The sequence below is a fragment of the Narcine bancroftii genome, chromosome 13 (genome assembly GCF_036971445.1).
Source record: "Narcine bancroftii isolate sNarBan1 chromosome 13, sNarBan1.hap1, whole genome shotgun sequence".
NCBI classification, from domain to species: domain Eukaryota; kingdom Metazoa; phylum Chordata; class Chondrichthyes; order Torpediniformes; family Narcinidae; genus Narcine; species Narcine bancroftii.
The window spans coordinates 34,806,001-34,822,169 of record NC_091481.1 but is presented as its reverse complement, the minus strand read 5'-3'; the positions used below and the strand labels follow the sequence as shown (position 1 = coordinate 34,822,169).

The 16,169-nt window shown below is 48.0% G+C and overlaps 1 protein-coding gene across 9 annotated transcripts in view; it reads right to left on the bottom strand.

Annotated features, from left to right (window-relative positions):
• rassf8b (Ras association domain family member 8b) overlaps positions 1-16,169 on the bottom strand; it is a 96,044-nt gene that overhangs the window by 78,892 nt on the left and 983 nt on the right. The window contains exon 1 of one of the 9 annotated variants that reach the window (XM_069907663.1): positions 12,084-12,170. The exons of 7 other annotated variants lie outside the window; for them this stretch is intronic. The gene's annotated coding sequence lies outside the window, so the exon portion shown is untranslated. Of the gene's footprint in view, positions 1-6,147; positions 6,172-12,083; positions 12,171-16,169 lie in introns of those variants that run through there. One more of the 9 variants, XM_069907664.1, reaches the window with a different exon arrangement.

Sequence of the window (16,169 nt, the reverse complement as noted above, 5' to 3'; positions counted from 1 at the left end):
GGGTACTCTGGTTTCCTCCCATCTTCCAAAACGTACAGGATTGGAAGGTTGATTTGGGGCCCGAGCCCTTCATCGGGAATCTGAGGACCTGTGTAAGGACACAGAAATCAAAGGGTTTTCCAGTGGAAACAACATTCTCAGGTTCATATGTTTCAATGCAAGGGGTATCTAGGAAAAGCAGACAAGAGTAGAGCCGAGGTACAGCACATGGCATTAGGATATTGTTGCCATTAGTGAACCTTGGTTGCAGGAGGACCAGGACTGGCAGCTCAACGTTGCGGAGTTCTGTTCTATCAGATGTAATAGAGCGGGAGGAATTGGGGGGGGGTGGGGCACGGGGAAGAGGAATGGCATTGTTTGTCAGGGAATATATCACAGCTGTGCTCAGTCAGGACTGACGAGAAGGTTCGTACGCTGAGGCTATATAGGTGGGGGCTGAGGAATGAGAAAGAAATGAGCACATTAATGGGGTTGTACTGTTGACCACCCAATGGTCAGCGAGAATTGGAGGAGCTTATCTGCAAGGAGATAGACAGCTGCAGGAAACAAGGTTGTGACAGTCGGTGATTTGGACTTTCCACACATTGACTGGGACTCCCTTTCTGTAAAAGGGCTGGATGGCTTGGAGTTTGACAAATGTGGTCAGGAAAGATTTACAAAATCAATATATCAAGGTACTAACTGGAGAGAATGCAATAGTGGATCTCCTGTTAGGGAACGGCACACAACAGATGGCAGATGTGCAGGGGAACATTTTGAGTCCAGTGATCAAAATGCCATTAGTTTTGAGATAATAATGGAGAAGGATAGGTCTGGGCCTCGGGCTGAGATACTAAATTGGAGAAAAGCCAATTTTGAGGAAATGAGAAAAGATCCAAAAGGCTTGGATGGACTAGGTGGTTTTGTGGCAAGGATGTGCTCGGTGAAATTTTGCAAGAACAGCATTTGTATGTTCCTGTCAGGATTAAGGGCAAAGCTAGCAGGTGTAGGGAACCTTGGTTTTTTGAATGATATTGGGGATTCAGTGATGAAGAAGAGATGTACAGCAGACATAAGGAATAAGGAATGGATGAGGAGGAAGAGTATAAAAATGCAGGGAAAAACTTAAAGAAATTAGGAGGGCTAAAAGAAGACGCGAGATTGCTTTGGCAGATAAGACGAGGGAAAATCCTACGGGCTTCTACAGGTTTATTAAGATCAAAAGGATAGTAAGGGACAAAATTGATCCTCTTGAAGATCAGAGTAGTCGGCTATGTAGGGAGCCAGAAGAGATTGGGGGAGATCTTTTTTTTTGCATCTGTATTTACCCAGGAAACTGGCATAGAGTCAAGGGAAGTGAGGCAAACAAGCAGTTGAGCACCTGGAACCTATACAGATCAAAGAGGAGGACGTGCTTGCTGTCTTAAAGCAAATAAAAATGGATAAAACCCCAGGGTCTGACAAGATATTTCTTCAGACCTTGAGGGAGGCTACTGCAGAAATTGCAGGTGCTCTGACAGAATATACACACACAGACATTTTAAAAATGTCCTTAGCTAAAGGCGAAGTATCATATCATTCATTCCATTGTCTAAAAAAGGCTCCAAAAATAACCCAGAAAATTACAAGCCAGTGAGCCTGACATTAGTTGTAGCTAAGTTATTGAAAGGTGTTTGAAGAAATTGGATATACAAGTATTTGGATAGTCAGGGGTTGATTATGGATAGTCAACATAGCTTTGTGCATGATATGTCATGTTTAACAAATCTTATATTTTCGAGGAGGTTACCAGGAAAGTTGATGAAGGAAAAGCTGCAGGTACAATCCACATGGAGAAGATGCACACTTTTTACAAGATCCTACATGGGATGTTAGTCAGGAAGATTCAGTCGCTCGGTATTCATGGTGAGGTAGTAAGATGGATTTGACATTGCCTTTATGGGAGAAGCCAGAGAGCGGTAGTGGAAAGTTGTCTTTCTTACTGGAGGCCTGTGTCCAATGGTATGCTTCAAGACTCAGTGCCAGGACCATCATTGTTTGTCATTTAATGATCTGGATGATAATGTGGGAAATTAGATCAGCAAGTTTGCACATGACACAAAGCTTAGAGATGTAGTGGACAGCGAAGAAGGCTTTCACGGCTTGCAGAGGGATCTGGACCAGCTGAAAAAGTGGGATACAAAATGGCAGATGCAACTTAATGCAGACAAATGAGAAGTGTTGCTTCTTGGAAGGATAAACCAAGATAGGGCATAAATAGTAAATGGTAGGGCACTAAGGAGCTCAGTAGAACAGAGGGATCTGGGAATAGAGAATTCCTTGAAAGTGATGTCACAAGAAGACGGAGTCATCAAGAGAGCTTTTGGCACATCATCCTTCATAAATCAAAGTATTGAGTATAGGAGTTGGGATGTGATGGTAAAGTTGTAGAAGACATTTATGAGGCCAAATTTAGAGAACTGTGCGCAATTTTGGTCACCTAATAAAAGGAAGGATTTAAATGAAATTAAAGGAATGCAGAGAAGATTTACTAGGATGTTGCCAAGACTTTAGGAACAGAGTTACAGGGAAAGGTTGAACAGCTTAGAACTTTTTGAAGCACGAAAGTTTGCAGACGCTGTGATTGTTGTAAAACACACACAGAAATGCTGGAGGAATTCAGCCGATCTCGCAGCATCCAGAGGAGGTAAAGATATATTACTGATGTTTCGGGCCTGAGTCCTTCTTCAAGGAAAGCTTAGGACTTTATTCCCTGGAATATAAAACAATGAGGAGAGTTTTGATAGAAGGATAGTGTGACAGATTATGTTATATTCTATATTGTATTTAGATATGTTTTAAATGAGATAAATTGTGGCAGGTCTTTTTTGTGAAGGTCACAAACAAACACTTCACAACACAGATCTCATTTAAAATGCCAGAGCTCTGCTCAAGCCAGACAGTCCAGGATCCAGGTGCCTTTGCAAAAACTTTGAAGAGTGCCTATAAGGACTTCACAAGTAGGTGTTAATTGGACATGCTGTGGAGTAATGGATTATTTTGGAAAGCAACAGATGAACAAACTCGGAAGATTGGGTCCAGAGCCGCAGTCTGTCTGAGTGCAGTTTGCTGTTCTAAGAGGGTCATGTGGTTTTCTCTGAGAGAGAGAGATCAGTTCTACAGTTCAGCAGCTGAGACTTGAACAGAACAAGCTGGCAAGCTTGTGGAAAAACCCCATTTTGAAGAATGGTTGTGAGTTCTTAGTTTGGCCTGTTCAAAGCCCTTGTAGTCCATACAAGAGAGGACTGGCTGTCTAATGTTTCACTTGGAATAAGAGAAACAAAAAGAACTCTGTGGTAGCCTGAAAGAAAGAGGTTATCATCTGAAGAACCCTGAAGGGGCAGGTTTCATCAGCAAGACACTGGAGTGTCTGATGGAAGTACATCAGTTGTGGATGTCCTGGAACAACAAATCTCTCTCTGAAAACTGACAAAAACCTTCGTGAGTGGTAACCATTTACCTTTCAAGCACCAAAGCCTGGTGAACTTGATAAATTTTAAATTCTGTGCACAGTATAAGAATTGCCTGCAACCAGTGAACTTGGCAGAATGAGAAGTGAGATTGGATTGTGAACCAAAACATTTTCCTGAACTTACACAGTTGTACAGGAAGGATCTGACCGGGAGGGCTCCTCTCCCTGCCAGCCAAGACATGTTTGTGATCCCTGGCGATAAGGCATTCTGAAAGATGAGCTGGGGCGACTGCTGCGGGAACCAGGAGGCAGGAGGAGCTGTCCAATTTGCTGTAGTCTACCAGATCGTCTGACCACATCTAGGATGCAACAGAAGTCACCGGCCAGAATAACCAGCCTGGATGTCGCCAGCAATGGTGGGAGCTGCTGTAAGATGGCCAGCCTCTCACTCCACACGGGCAAGGCATACACATTGATCAGCTGGAGCGAGGAGTCAGAGTACGTTAGGTACAACATGAGGGGTACCACCCCAACCACATCGTTAACCTCATTCTCCTGAGGTGTTTGCTGCCATGGCCATCCCAGGAGATTGGTGGAGGTGGGCTAATGCTGAGAAGTGCGTTAAATTCGACCCCCAGTCAGCATGGATCAACCCCTGTCAGCTCACACTAAACACTCCAACAGTCCTCTCAATTGTCTTCCTCTTATTTCTTTTTCCTTTCTGATGTTACAGCTTCTCATGGATCCAGTTGAGGGATCACAGTGGATAATCTGCATAAAGAGGCAATTTCCGATTGACCTCCCAGCCAATCCACTGGCAAATTCTCACCTGTATGATTCCAACATGCAATTGATTCCCCATGATGGACTGAAATTATTATTTTATTTTTTTTAAGGTCATTTTAAAAATGGTAGATAGATAAGTCCTTTAAGCAAAATAATCATTTCCACCTCTCCCACTTCCTCTGGCAGCTCGTTCCATATAATCCACTGCAACTTTGTGTGGAAAAAATTGCCCCTCAGGTCACTTTTAAATCTTTCCTCTCTCACCTTGAACCTGTACCGTTCTAAATTTAGACTCTCTACCATGGGGCACAGCCTCTGGTTTTGGACTCCCATGGGATGCAAACAATCCTCAGTCATAGAGGGATACCTTGTGCTGACTGAGACCAACTCCTGGGTATCACATCTCCAAGGATCTGTCCTGGAGCCTCCATGTTGATGCAATCACAAAGAACGCTTGCCAGCGGCTATACCTGAGGAGATTCGGTCTGACACCGAAAAATCTCAAAAACTGCTACAGGTGTTCCGTGGAGAGCATTCTGAATGGTTGCATCAATGTCTGGTATGGAGGCGCCAACTCTCAGGACAAGAATAAACTCCAGAGGGTTGTTAACTCGGCCTGCGACATCACAGGCCCCAGACTTCACTCCATCGAGGACGTCTACATGAGGCGGTGTCTTAAAAAAAGCAGCCTCTATCCTCAAAGACCCCCACCACCCAGGCCATGCCCTTTTCACTCTGCTACCATCGGGGATAAGGTACAGGAGACCAAAGACCAGCACTCAGCGGCACGAGGACAGTTTCTTCCCCGCTGCCATCAGATTCCTGAATGATCAACGAACCAAAGATAATGCCTTACTTTTCGTGCACTTTTTAAAAAAATATTAGTGTAAGACAGTTATGATATGAATCTTTGTCCTATGATTGCTGCAGCAAACAGCGAATCTCATGACAATAAATTCTGATTCTGGTTATACTGAGCGACTGCAATGAATAACTAATTCACAGCCTCTCTTACCAACAAATAGCATTTCTTATGCTCATCCACGATATCATCCTAATATATAATGTATTTCAATGTTATCAAATCTCTTTTGCGATTGCGACTCAAACAATGTGGCAATGCAGAAGTACTAATACTTATGGCAAGGAACCCCAGTTCCAATCCCTGCTGGACAAGTATCAGAGCCGCAGTGTAGCAGCTTGCTGTCAGACACAGCCTTACACCATCAAACCTGACTGCTGAGAACTTGATGTAATTTGGGATTAGAAGTCATCGTGAACATTATTGTAAATCGTGGATTGTGACCTTGAATGAATGGAGTTTATTGTCATACAATGTAGAGATCAATGAAAGTCTTGCTCCCTGCAGCTTCCCAAGTACATAAACACAAGGAAAAATATCATTCAGAGAAAAAGAATAATAATTAATATTCACAGTACAATAAGTGGTTGTGCACAAAAACGCTGAGTCTGCCTTTTAGTGGTCTTGGAGTAGTGTAACAGTAAGTAGGGGACCTTCATTTGAAGGATAACTTTTTAAAATGTACCCAGAGGAGTTCCTGGCTCACTGAGGGGTAGTCAGATGTGGCTTGGAGTCGCCCACAGGCCTGGCGACATCAATGGGTCTTTGCCCACACTGCCGATCGCTTCAGATCCCTGCCCTCAGAGACCATGCTGGCACTTGGGATTGGGAGCTTGCCCTTGAGGGGGAAGGCTGCCCTCCACAAAGTGGAGGAGTTAACATTGGTGGGGGGAGGGAGAGGGGGGGGATGGTGGCCACTGTATCAGCTCACACAGAGCGAGGTCAGGATCAATGGCGAGGAGGTCCGAGACAACTGGAGACAAGGCTCTGCTGCAGGGGCTTAGTCCCATGCATACAAACATCCACGCTGCTGTTGAATTCATCCTCACAACACAAGGACTATACGTACAGGCATCCCACTACTGCCTGTGGTAACATTCTTCCCACTTTGTAGATGACTGATTCCTCAACCTGACAAGTAAAGAAGAGATTATGCATCGTACAATTTACGTGTGCAACAAAATTCTTACCAGTACTTGCTGCAGCTGGCCAGGTACTTTGTTTAAAAAAAAAAGTATACTTAATTGAATACTGATTAGTATTCTAAATATTATACTAATTAAAAGGGCGGCATGGTTGGGGAAGTGGTTAACGCAACAACGCCTTTACAGCGCCAGCTCTCGGGACCGGACCAGAGTTCGAATCCCGCACTCTCTGTAAGGGGTTTGTGCGTTCTCCCCGTGTCTGCATGGGTTTTCTTCGGGGGCTCCGGTTTCCTCCCACTGTTCAAAACATACTAGGATGTAGGTTAATGAGGTATAAATTGGGCGGCACGAGTTCGTAGAGCCGAATTGGCCTGTATGGATATTGTTGAACGCATAAAAAAAAAAACTTAAATTACAAGATCGATAATATTCAGTTGTGGCAGCTCAACACAGGGCAGGCAAACCGGCCCCGCTTGTAAGCCACGCGGCGGAGCAGCCGGCCAAATTGGCGCCATCGGGGGGGTTTCCCTTCCTTCCAGCACAGGGCTCAGAAACCCGTGCTGGGGAACCACTTGTCGCCCAGGTGACGTCAGCGTCATCCAGCACGGTTCACAGCCAGGTCTGGGCTAGGAGTATAAGTGCAGCCCAGCAGCCTGCAATAAACTAGTCTGCTCACTGAGCTCAACCCGTCTGGTTGTGTGTGTGTTATTGCAGGAGTAGTGTAGGTGCTGCTACCATCGGTGACCCCGATTGGTTCAAACGTCTCTGAACCCATCATGAGCGAGCCTGGGACAGCGCTATAGCCATGAAACTGCCTGAATTCTGGGTTCAGGAGCTGGAGACCTGGTTCAGCCACGCGGAGGCTCACTTTCACCTCCGCCACATTTCGTCCGACACGACCAAATTCTACCATGTTGTCGCTGCCCTGGACCAGGCCACCGCAAGACGCGTGCTGCACCTTGTTCAGCACCCACCCGCCGAGGACAAATACAAGACCATCAAGCGAGTACTTACCGGGACCCTCGGACTATCCAGCGTGTCCCTCGGCACACACCAGCGTGCCGCCCAGATGCTGCACCTCGACGCCCTGGGGAACAGGTCTCCAATGGAGCTGATGGACGAGATGCTCGCGCTCATGGGTGAGCACGCCAACTGCCCACTCTTCGAGCGCATCTTCCTTGACCATATGCCCGGGTACATCAGGCCACTGCTCCTCCAGGAGAGCTTCACCGACCCGAGGAAGGTCACCCTGAAGGCCCAAGAGCTATGGCTCGCACCATTCCCAGAGGACTCAGTGGTCCAGCAGGTCACGAGGCACAGAGTACCCAGCCCCTGCAGGGGCCCCCAAGAGCATAACCAAGGCCACAGCATCCATTCCAGGCCTCTGCTCCTACCACCAGCGCTGGGGAGCCAAGGCTCGGAAGTGTTGTCAGCCCTGATCATTCCAGGGAAACAACCAGCTGGCGCTGTTAATGGCTGTGGCGGCTAGCCAACGGCACAGCCTCCTCTACCTGTGGGACTCAGTCAGTGGCCGGCGGTTCCTCGTTGACACTGGAGCCCAGATCAGCGTCATCCTGGCCACAGCCGTCGAGTCCAGGAACAGACCACGTGGACTCCCCTCCGTGCAGCCAATGCAATGGCAATCAAGACATATGGAGACAAGTCAGTCCACTTCCAGATCGGCCAATAGAATTTCGCGTGGAAGTTCACCGTCTCGTCCCTCCCAACTGCCATTCTGGGTGCAGACTTCATCCTCGCACACGGACTTCTGGTGGAAATTCGAGGTAGATAACTGGTGGATGCCCGTACTTTCCAGGCCGTTCACCTCGATGCCTCCCGCTTGGAGCGACCGCAAATGGCCATGATCAGCACACCCAGAGGATAGTTCCAGCGAATCCTCGACGAGTTCCTGACACTCCTCAAGCCACAGTTCTACGCTGCCTCGCCGCACCACGGTGTGTTCCAACACATCCCCACCGGCTCACACCAAAGCACACCCGCTCCCGCCTGACAAGCTCCAGGTAGCGAAGAAGAAGTTTTCGCACCTGTGGAGCTGGGGATTATTCGGCGGTCCGTCAGCCCATGGGCCTCGCTGCTCCACCTGGTCCCGAAAGCCTCTGGCGGCTGGCGTACCCACGGAGACTATTGACGGCTCAATGAGACAACCGTTCCTGACCATTATTCCATTCCTCACATCCAAGACTTTACGGCCAACCTGCACGGTGCGAGGGTTTTCTCCAAGGTTGACACGGTGCGCGGATATCACCCGGTGCACCCTGAGGACATACCCAAGACGGCCATCATCACCCCCTTTGACTTGTTCAAATTCCTGCACATGCCGTTCAGGCTCAAGAACGCCACTCAGACCTTCCAGCACCTCATGGACTCTGTGAGCAGGGACTTGGATTTTGTTTTTATTTATTTGGATGATATCCTCGTTGCCAGCAAGGACCGGGTGCAACACAAAGCCCACTACGTGCCGACTTCGGCCTTACCATCAACCCTGACAAGTGCCAGTTCGGGAAAGAGTCCATGCAGTTCCTGGGCCATACTAACACGGCCGAAAGAGTCACACCCGCCGCTGCGAAGGTCGCCGCTATCAGTGATTTCCCACGCCCATTCAGCCTTAAGGGGCTGCAGGAGTTCACGGGTATGGTCAACTTTTATAACTGCTTCACCCCGGGAGCTGCGCACATCATGCAGCCGCTATTCGCCCTCATCGCGGCCAAACACAAGACGCTTCCTTGGAACCCAGAAGCCTGCACCGCATTCAAGGCCACCAAGGATGCCCTCATGAAGGCCACCATGCTCGCCCACCCGCACACTGACCTGCATATGGCACTCTCTGTCGATGCCTCTGCCACAGCCGTCGGTGGCGTCCTGGTGCAGCAGGTGAATGGACATCGAAAGCCGCTAGCATTCTTCAGCCGCCTGCTCCGCCCACCGGAACGCGTATAGTGCCTTCGACCGTGAGTTACTGGGCATGCACCTGGCGGTGCGTCATTGCAGCACCACGGCCTACCACCCGCAGGCCAATGGACTGGTCAAACGTCTGCACCGCCACCTTAATTCGGCGCTCATGGCCCGCCTCACCAGTCCTGACTGGGCGGCCGAACTGCCTTGGGTACTCCTGGGCATCCACTCTACTCCCAAGGAAAATCTGCAGGCATCATCAGCTGAGCTGGTCTATGGTGCGCTGCTGGCACTACCTGGTGAGTTCGTCAACGCATCTCACAATCCCCAGCGGTCGCCGCACGAGCTACTTCCTCACCTCAGGGCTTGCTTGGACTCGTTTGAACCCCCACCGCTGCCCAGGCATGGCACCCACCCATCTCACGTTCCCAGCGAACTGCTTTCCGCGGAGTATGTTTTCATTCGGCGGGGCCCGACTGCGGCACCTCTGCAGCGACTGTACGAGGGGCCGTACAGGGTTGTATTACGTTCCAGCTAGACGTTCATGCTGGACATTGGTGGCAGGCGGGAGCTGTTTACGATGGACAGGCTGAAGCCAGCGCACCTCGATCCCACCGAGCCCGTAGACATTGCCCAGCTCAAGTGAGGCCTTTGACAAGGACATTGTCCTTTGACAAGGACATTGACACTAGTTCTGGGAGGGGCTGTGTGGCGGCTCACCACAAGGCAGACGAACCGGCCCCGCTTGTAAGCCACACGGTGGGCCAGCCAAAATAGCGATGTCAGGGGTTTCCCTTCCTTCCAGCACGGGGCTCAGAAACCCACGCTGGGGGACCACGTGATGCCCAGGTGACATCAGCGCCCTCCAGTGCGGTTCTCAGCCAGGTCCAGGCTGGGAGTATAAGTGTAGCCCAGCAGCCTGCAATAAACTAGTCTGCTCACTGAGCTCAACCCATCTGGTTGTGTGTGTGTTATTGCAGGAGTAGTGTAGCTGTCGCTACACAGTTACCCTTCTGCAAAACATAGTGAAGGAGCAGCCCCTGATTCGTGTACCAAGGGGAGGCTCAAGAGCCTGATAGGTGTCAGAAAGAAAAAGTAAGAAAAAAACACAATGCTGGAGACGCTCAGCAGGTTAAACAATGTACTTGTAAAGCAAAGAGAGACACATAGCCACAGTTTCGGCCTTGAGCCCTTCATCAAGGAATATGCAGCTGTTGGAAAGATACAGTTCTTGAACCGAGAGGGTGCTGGTCTTCCAGGCTGCTGGGCCTTCGACCTGAAGGCAGCAGTGAGAAGAGGTCGTGAGCAGGGTGATAATGGCCTTCCTTGAGGCAGCGCCTCGCGCAGATGCATTCAGTGTGTGGGAGATCGTAGGCTGCAATAGACCTGGTTACGTTTACTACCTTCTGGGGCCTTCCAAGTTCCTGGGCACTCGAATTCTGAAACCAGGCTGTGATGAAACCAATCACTAGACCTGGTAATAGACCGCTGTGGCCCAGTCTGGCCTACCCATTCGGTTTCATGTTAAAAGCTTTTGATGTAATCTGCGTAACCCAGCTGTTCTACAATTGCTTCAAGTAGGCAGCCCAGCCTGAGAGAGGCAATAACTGCCAACGTGCCTGTTTCATTAAAACCAAACTCTCTCTAATCCTCGCTTGTCAATTTGCCACAAATTCCACACGCTGTCAATCTGACTTGTGCTTTTAAGCATGTTGCATTCATTATTCCTGGCCACTTTGAAATCAGTTGGAGAAGTAACCTGTAAACCATCCCAGGTGGTCTGCCGGGGAGCTGGTAAAGTGCTGCTCATTAGCTTGCTGATTTTTTGCCAGCATGTAACAAAAACATCTGGAAGGGCTCGGTGCAAGAGAAAATGGAGCTTTTGTTCTCCACCACGGGTTCTTTTGATTTACTCTCTTTGAAGTCCGTGCCAATGGGCGTGAGGTTGCGGGAACTTGGAGGAGGGAAAGGCTTGAGCAGATGAAAAACATGTGCCAGAAGTGACCACAACATGAAGGTGGGCCAAGGACTGGAACTGCACAAAAAGGGAAAACCGCACAAAACAGAAACCCCGCTTAATCACCCTGGTGTGCCTATGAATGAGAGAGAGAGAGAGAGAGAGAGAGAGACCCACAGAGATGGGGGAGGAGGGACACACACACACACACACACACACACACAACGACATCTTTCAATGTTTAACGATACTTTTCTCTTTAACATGCACGCCTCATCAATAGCAATTGAGAGACACATAAACAGATGGGTTAAGTTGAACTCAAAATTTATTAACAGTTGTCAATAAGAGAATCAACTCAATAAACTTAACTCCTGAACTAAGACTTATCCAGCTGCGCTGGGTGGGTCACGTCTCCAGAATGGAGGACCATCGCCTTCCCAAGATCGTGTTATATGGCGAGCTCTCCACTGGCCACCGTGACAGAGGTGCACCAAAGAAAAGGTACAAGGACTGCCTAAAGAAATCTCTTGGTGCCTGCTACATTGACCACCGCCAGTGGGCTGATATCGCCTCAAACCGTGCATCTTGGCGCCTCACAGTTTGGCGGGCAGCAATCTCCTTTGAAGAAGACCGCAGAGCCCACCTCACTGACAAAAGGCAAAGGAGGAAAAACCCAACACCCAACCCCAACCAACCAATTTTCCGCTGCAACCGTGTCTGCCTGTCCCGCATCAGACTTGTCAGCCACAAACGAGCCTGCAGCTGACGTGGACATTTACCCCTCCATAAATCTTCGTCCGCGAAGCCAAGCCAAAGAAAAGAAAACACTAACAACAGATATTTATAAGGTGTAGTTGGGGGTGGGGGGAGGGGGGGGGGGGTGGAATCCCAGACCATTACAGTCCAAGATCAAAATGCCCAAAAACTCCCAAAACAAAACCTGAAGTCAGTCACATCAAGTACATCAGTCAAAAAGGAACAGCTCACAGAGTCTGGTCTCCAGGCTTGAGATTCTTAGTTTAGTTGCTCACTGGTCTTCTAGTTGGACATGGAGACAGATGGCTGTGATCACTATAGATGTACGATCACTGTAGACTTGCAACATTCCCAAGTTTGCTATGTGGCAATGACCACCTTTGATTTATTCACACGGGAATTTTCACCCAGTGACCTCCGAGTCACTGCATGAGGTTCATGCCTCCGAAGCCCACTTTAGGGTTAACAAGTGACCTTCTGTCACACGTCATCCCCTCTAAACACCCTGTCTTGGGTCATTAAGTGATTCGTGTCACACAAAGTCCTCTTCTTGGAAGGGGACTGGGGAAGCCCAGGTCGGACACGCATACACTCTTGAGTATCAAACTACTGTCCAAACAACAGTACCAGCATCTGCAGACAAAGTAGCTCAGTCTCTTTTCTCCCGCTGAAACGTTTGGGTGGGCACACTGACAGATAGCATCCGTGAACGAAGAAATCCAGCCTTGTTTGTTGAAGCTGCCAGGTGAGCACACATACACAGTCCGAGTGTCTGTCTGCCCTCCAACCAACCACTAACCCAGTGGTTCTCAACCTTTTTCTTTTCACTCACATCCCACTTTAAGTATTCCCTATGCCATAGGTGCTCTGTGATCAGTAAGGGATTGCTTAAGGTAGGATGTGGGTGGAAAGAAAAAGGTTGAAAACCACTGTTTTAATCGTACCTCATTGACTCGTTATGTGCACGGTTTCAGAACTCCAAAGGAAATGGGCCAATGACAATTTTTTCTCAAGCAAAATGTTTCAGTTGTAGCCGACTGCTACAAAGAATCACACACAGTGTGGCAGGTTAAGCTCACTCCTTTATTAGGGCTGGGAAAGGCTGTTTTTATACTGTTCAAGTTCCCGCCATTTTTGTGATTGACTGAGTCATCCATACGAATAACAATAGCGGGCGGGAACATCCATGCATATGAATGCCCTTCTTCCCCAGCCTGTTTCTGCTGAGTTAGCTGGGCAGCTTGACCAATGTCATTTTAGGGCTGTTGGTCTGATGCTGCCCCAGCTTCTACCCCCACCAGTTCGTTGTCCTGGAAGACGCTTTAGTGATCACTGTCCACGTCTGCTGCCACGCAATGTGCCGGCCCAATCTCCGCAATTGTGGGCCACCACACAGTGATTCTCAACCTTCCCTTCCCACTCATAGGGATTACTTAACATGGGATGTGAGTGGAGAGAAAAAGATGGAGAACCACTGGACTAACCTGTTCAAAACTCAGCACTTCAGGCAACAACTGCCCCACCGTGCGCCTTCAGCTTTCCCAATTAGTGGAGGGAGGTTGACAGTAGTGGGCGCACTCTCAGCGAGCCCACCGGCTTCCAGCGCATGGCTCTCAAGCTTCTGACAGCTATCGGCCTCCCACGCAGCTGTCAGCTTTTCTCCAGCGCTACTTCAGTGCTTCCCATGCAGCGCACGATCCTCTCTCTCCCACCGTAGGTTCAGTCCTGTCCCTGGTCCAAAAATTGTCCCGGGTCCATAAACGAACACTACACCATTTTCCCCCACATTTGACTTGCGTCACTCTAGACCGTGAACTTTGACGCACCACATCTTCATTCTCGTACTACTTACTGCACTGCATAGAGAATGACTTGGCTGGATAGCAAGCAAAACAAGTTTGTAACTCGGTGCACATGACAATAAGCCCTTCAATTGCATTAACCCTCGATCTATATCACACAAAACAGTCTTCTTTCATTTTCACATTCATTGCAGAATCTTGCCATGTATACGGTTTTGCACAGTTGGACAGTGACTACACATAATGGCAATAATTTCTCATCAATATGAAACTTTGAGGCCTACTGAGATTGCAAGAACCAAAATCATGGTCCCCAGCTTCCTGTGGTCGGAGATGTTGAGGCAACTTTGAGATTAGTTGTCCCCAATTTAAATTTGTCAAGACAGATTACTGATCCCCTGCTGCAAGATATGTAATTAATCTAAAGAACAGCAACTTAATTCCCAAATTCAATGCTTTTTTTTTTTACTGCCTCTTACTTGGTACTGTTTCATACCGTTGAGTGAGAGCAAGACAAGCAATTGCTCACTGAGCGACACAAGAAAGTCAAGAATTCTCCAACTCTGCATGAAATAAACAACAAAAAAAATGGCAGATGCTGAAAACATGAAACCAAACCAGAAAATAGCAGAAAGCCTCAACATTGGTGGAAAGAAAAACAGAGTTAACATTTCAGGTCGAAGACCTGCCGCTCAGCGAGATTATTGGAGATCTCACCTTCAACTTCATAACTCTCCACAGTTCAAAAATTTACCCCAGCTTTAAATACATTCAATAATTTCACTTTCTCTGCCAACAGAATTTTAAAGATTCATTGCACTGAAAAATAATTCCTCTTCATCTCAGTCATTTTAAGTTTTTAAATTTTTTTAAAGATACGTAGGCCCTTTCGGCCCATGAGCCTCAGTGAAAAAAGCCTACGTATATTTACTCTGTCTGTCCCCCTCATAATTTTAAGTATTAAATCTCCCCTCATTCTTCTACGCTCCAGGGAACAAAGCCCTAATCTTTTGAACCTTTCCCTGTAACTCGGTTCCTGACGTCCGGGCAACGTCCTAGTAAATCTTCTCTGCCCTCTTTCCATCTTTCCAGTAGTTAGGTGACCAAAACTGCACACAATACTCCAAATTTGGTCTCACCAATGCCTTATACAACTTTACCACAACTTCCCAGCTCCTATATTCAATACTTTGATTTATGAAGCCCAAGATGCCAAAAGCTTTCTTTATGACCTGTGACCTTTCTTTACGACCTGTGACTCCACTTCCAGCGAAGTATGTATCTGTATTCCCAGATCCCTCTGCTCCATCGCACTCCTCAGTGCCCGACCATTTGCCGTGCATGTCCATGCTTCGTGCGTCCTACTAAAATGCAGTACTTCACACTTGTCTGCATTCAATTCCATCTGCCATTTTCCAGCTGGTCCAGATGCAAGCTTTGAAAACCTTCTTCGCTGCCTCCAATCTTGGCATCATCTGCAAACTTGCGATCAATTTCCCACATCATCATCAATAGAAATGACAAACAACAATGGTCCCAGCAGGTTTGCAGTTTTCTGCTCGAGGAACTGTGAATGAAGAGGTTCGATAGAAAATTCCACCACTCCCTGTGGAGAAGCCTGGAGAGGTTGGTTAGATAGTTTGCCTTTCATTTCTTCATAAATACTTAAGACATACAAGGCCATTCAGACATTGAGTCGATGCCTGCTTTCAGAACATTCCCCCACCATTCAAAACGTAACCTGGGGTGAAGATGAATGGGGTGTAAATTGGGCGGCACGGACTCCTGAGCCAAAATGGTTGTAGGTGTAAATTTAAAAATTAGTTACAAAAGAGAACCATTCAAAATATTTTCACATCCTTAGTGTGATATTCATACCTTTCCATCACTGTATATTGTTACATCCATTCTCTATTTACACATTGCCACCACTGTGGTACCTTGTCATTTCCCCTCCCCACACCCACCTTGGTCTCGGCCCCTCAATACCAGGTGGTGGAAGGGCTCAAGACTGTGATCATTCCCCAATGCACCCTTGCATTGTCTGCATCAAGACTCAGTGCATCCCTCAGCGCGTACTCCTGCAGCCTGGAATGTGCCAATCACCAACATCCCCTCACCAACATCACTGTGTGCTGAATGACCTACGAATTTCAGGCAGGCCAAAGGGAGTCTTTCACTGAGTTGATCAGCTTCCAGCAGCTGGGCTGTTCTACACACACAGTCTCCTCTGTAACATTGCACATTCTGCAAAGAGGTGGGTTACCATCTCTCCACCGCAGTTATCTCAGGGACAATTTGTGTTCAATTTCATTTTTTATTAAATTTAAACATACAGCACAGTAACAGGCCATTTAACACACGAGTCCATGCCACCCAGTTTACACCTCACTGATCTACACCACCCCCCCGCTAAGTTTTGAAAGGTGGAAGGAAACTGGACCCCCCCCCGGAAAAGAAAACCCACAGGGACACAGAGACAACATACAAACTCCTTACAGACAGCTCAGATTCA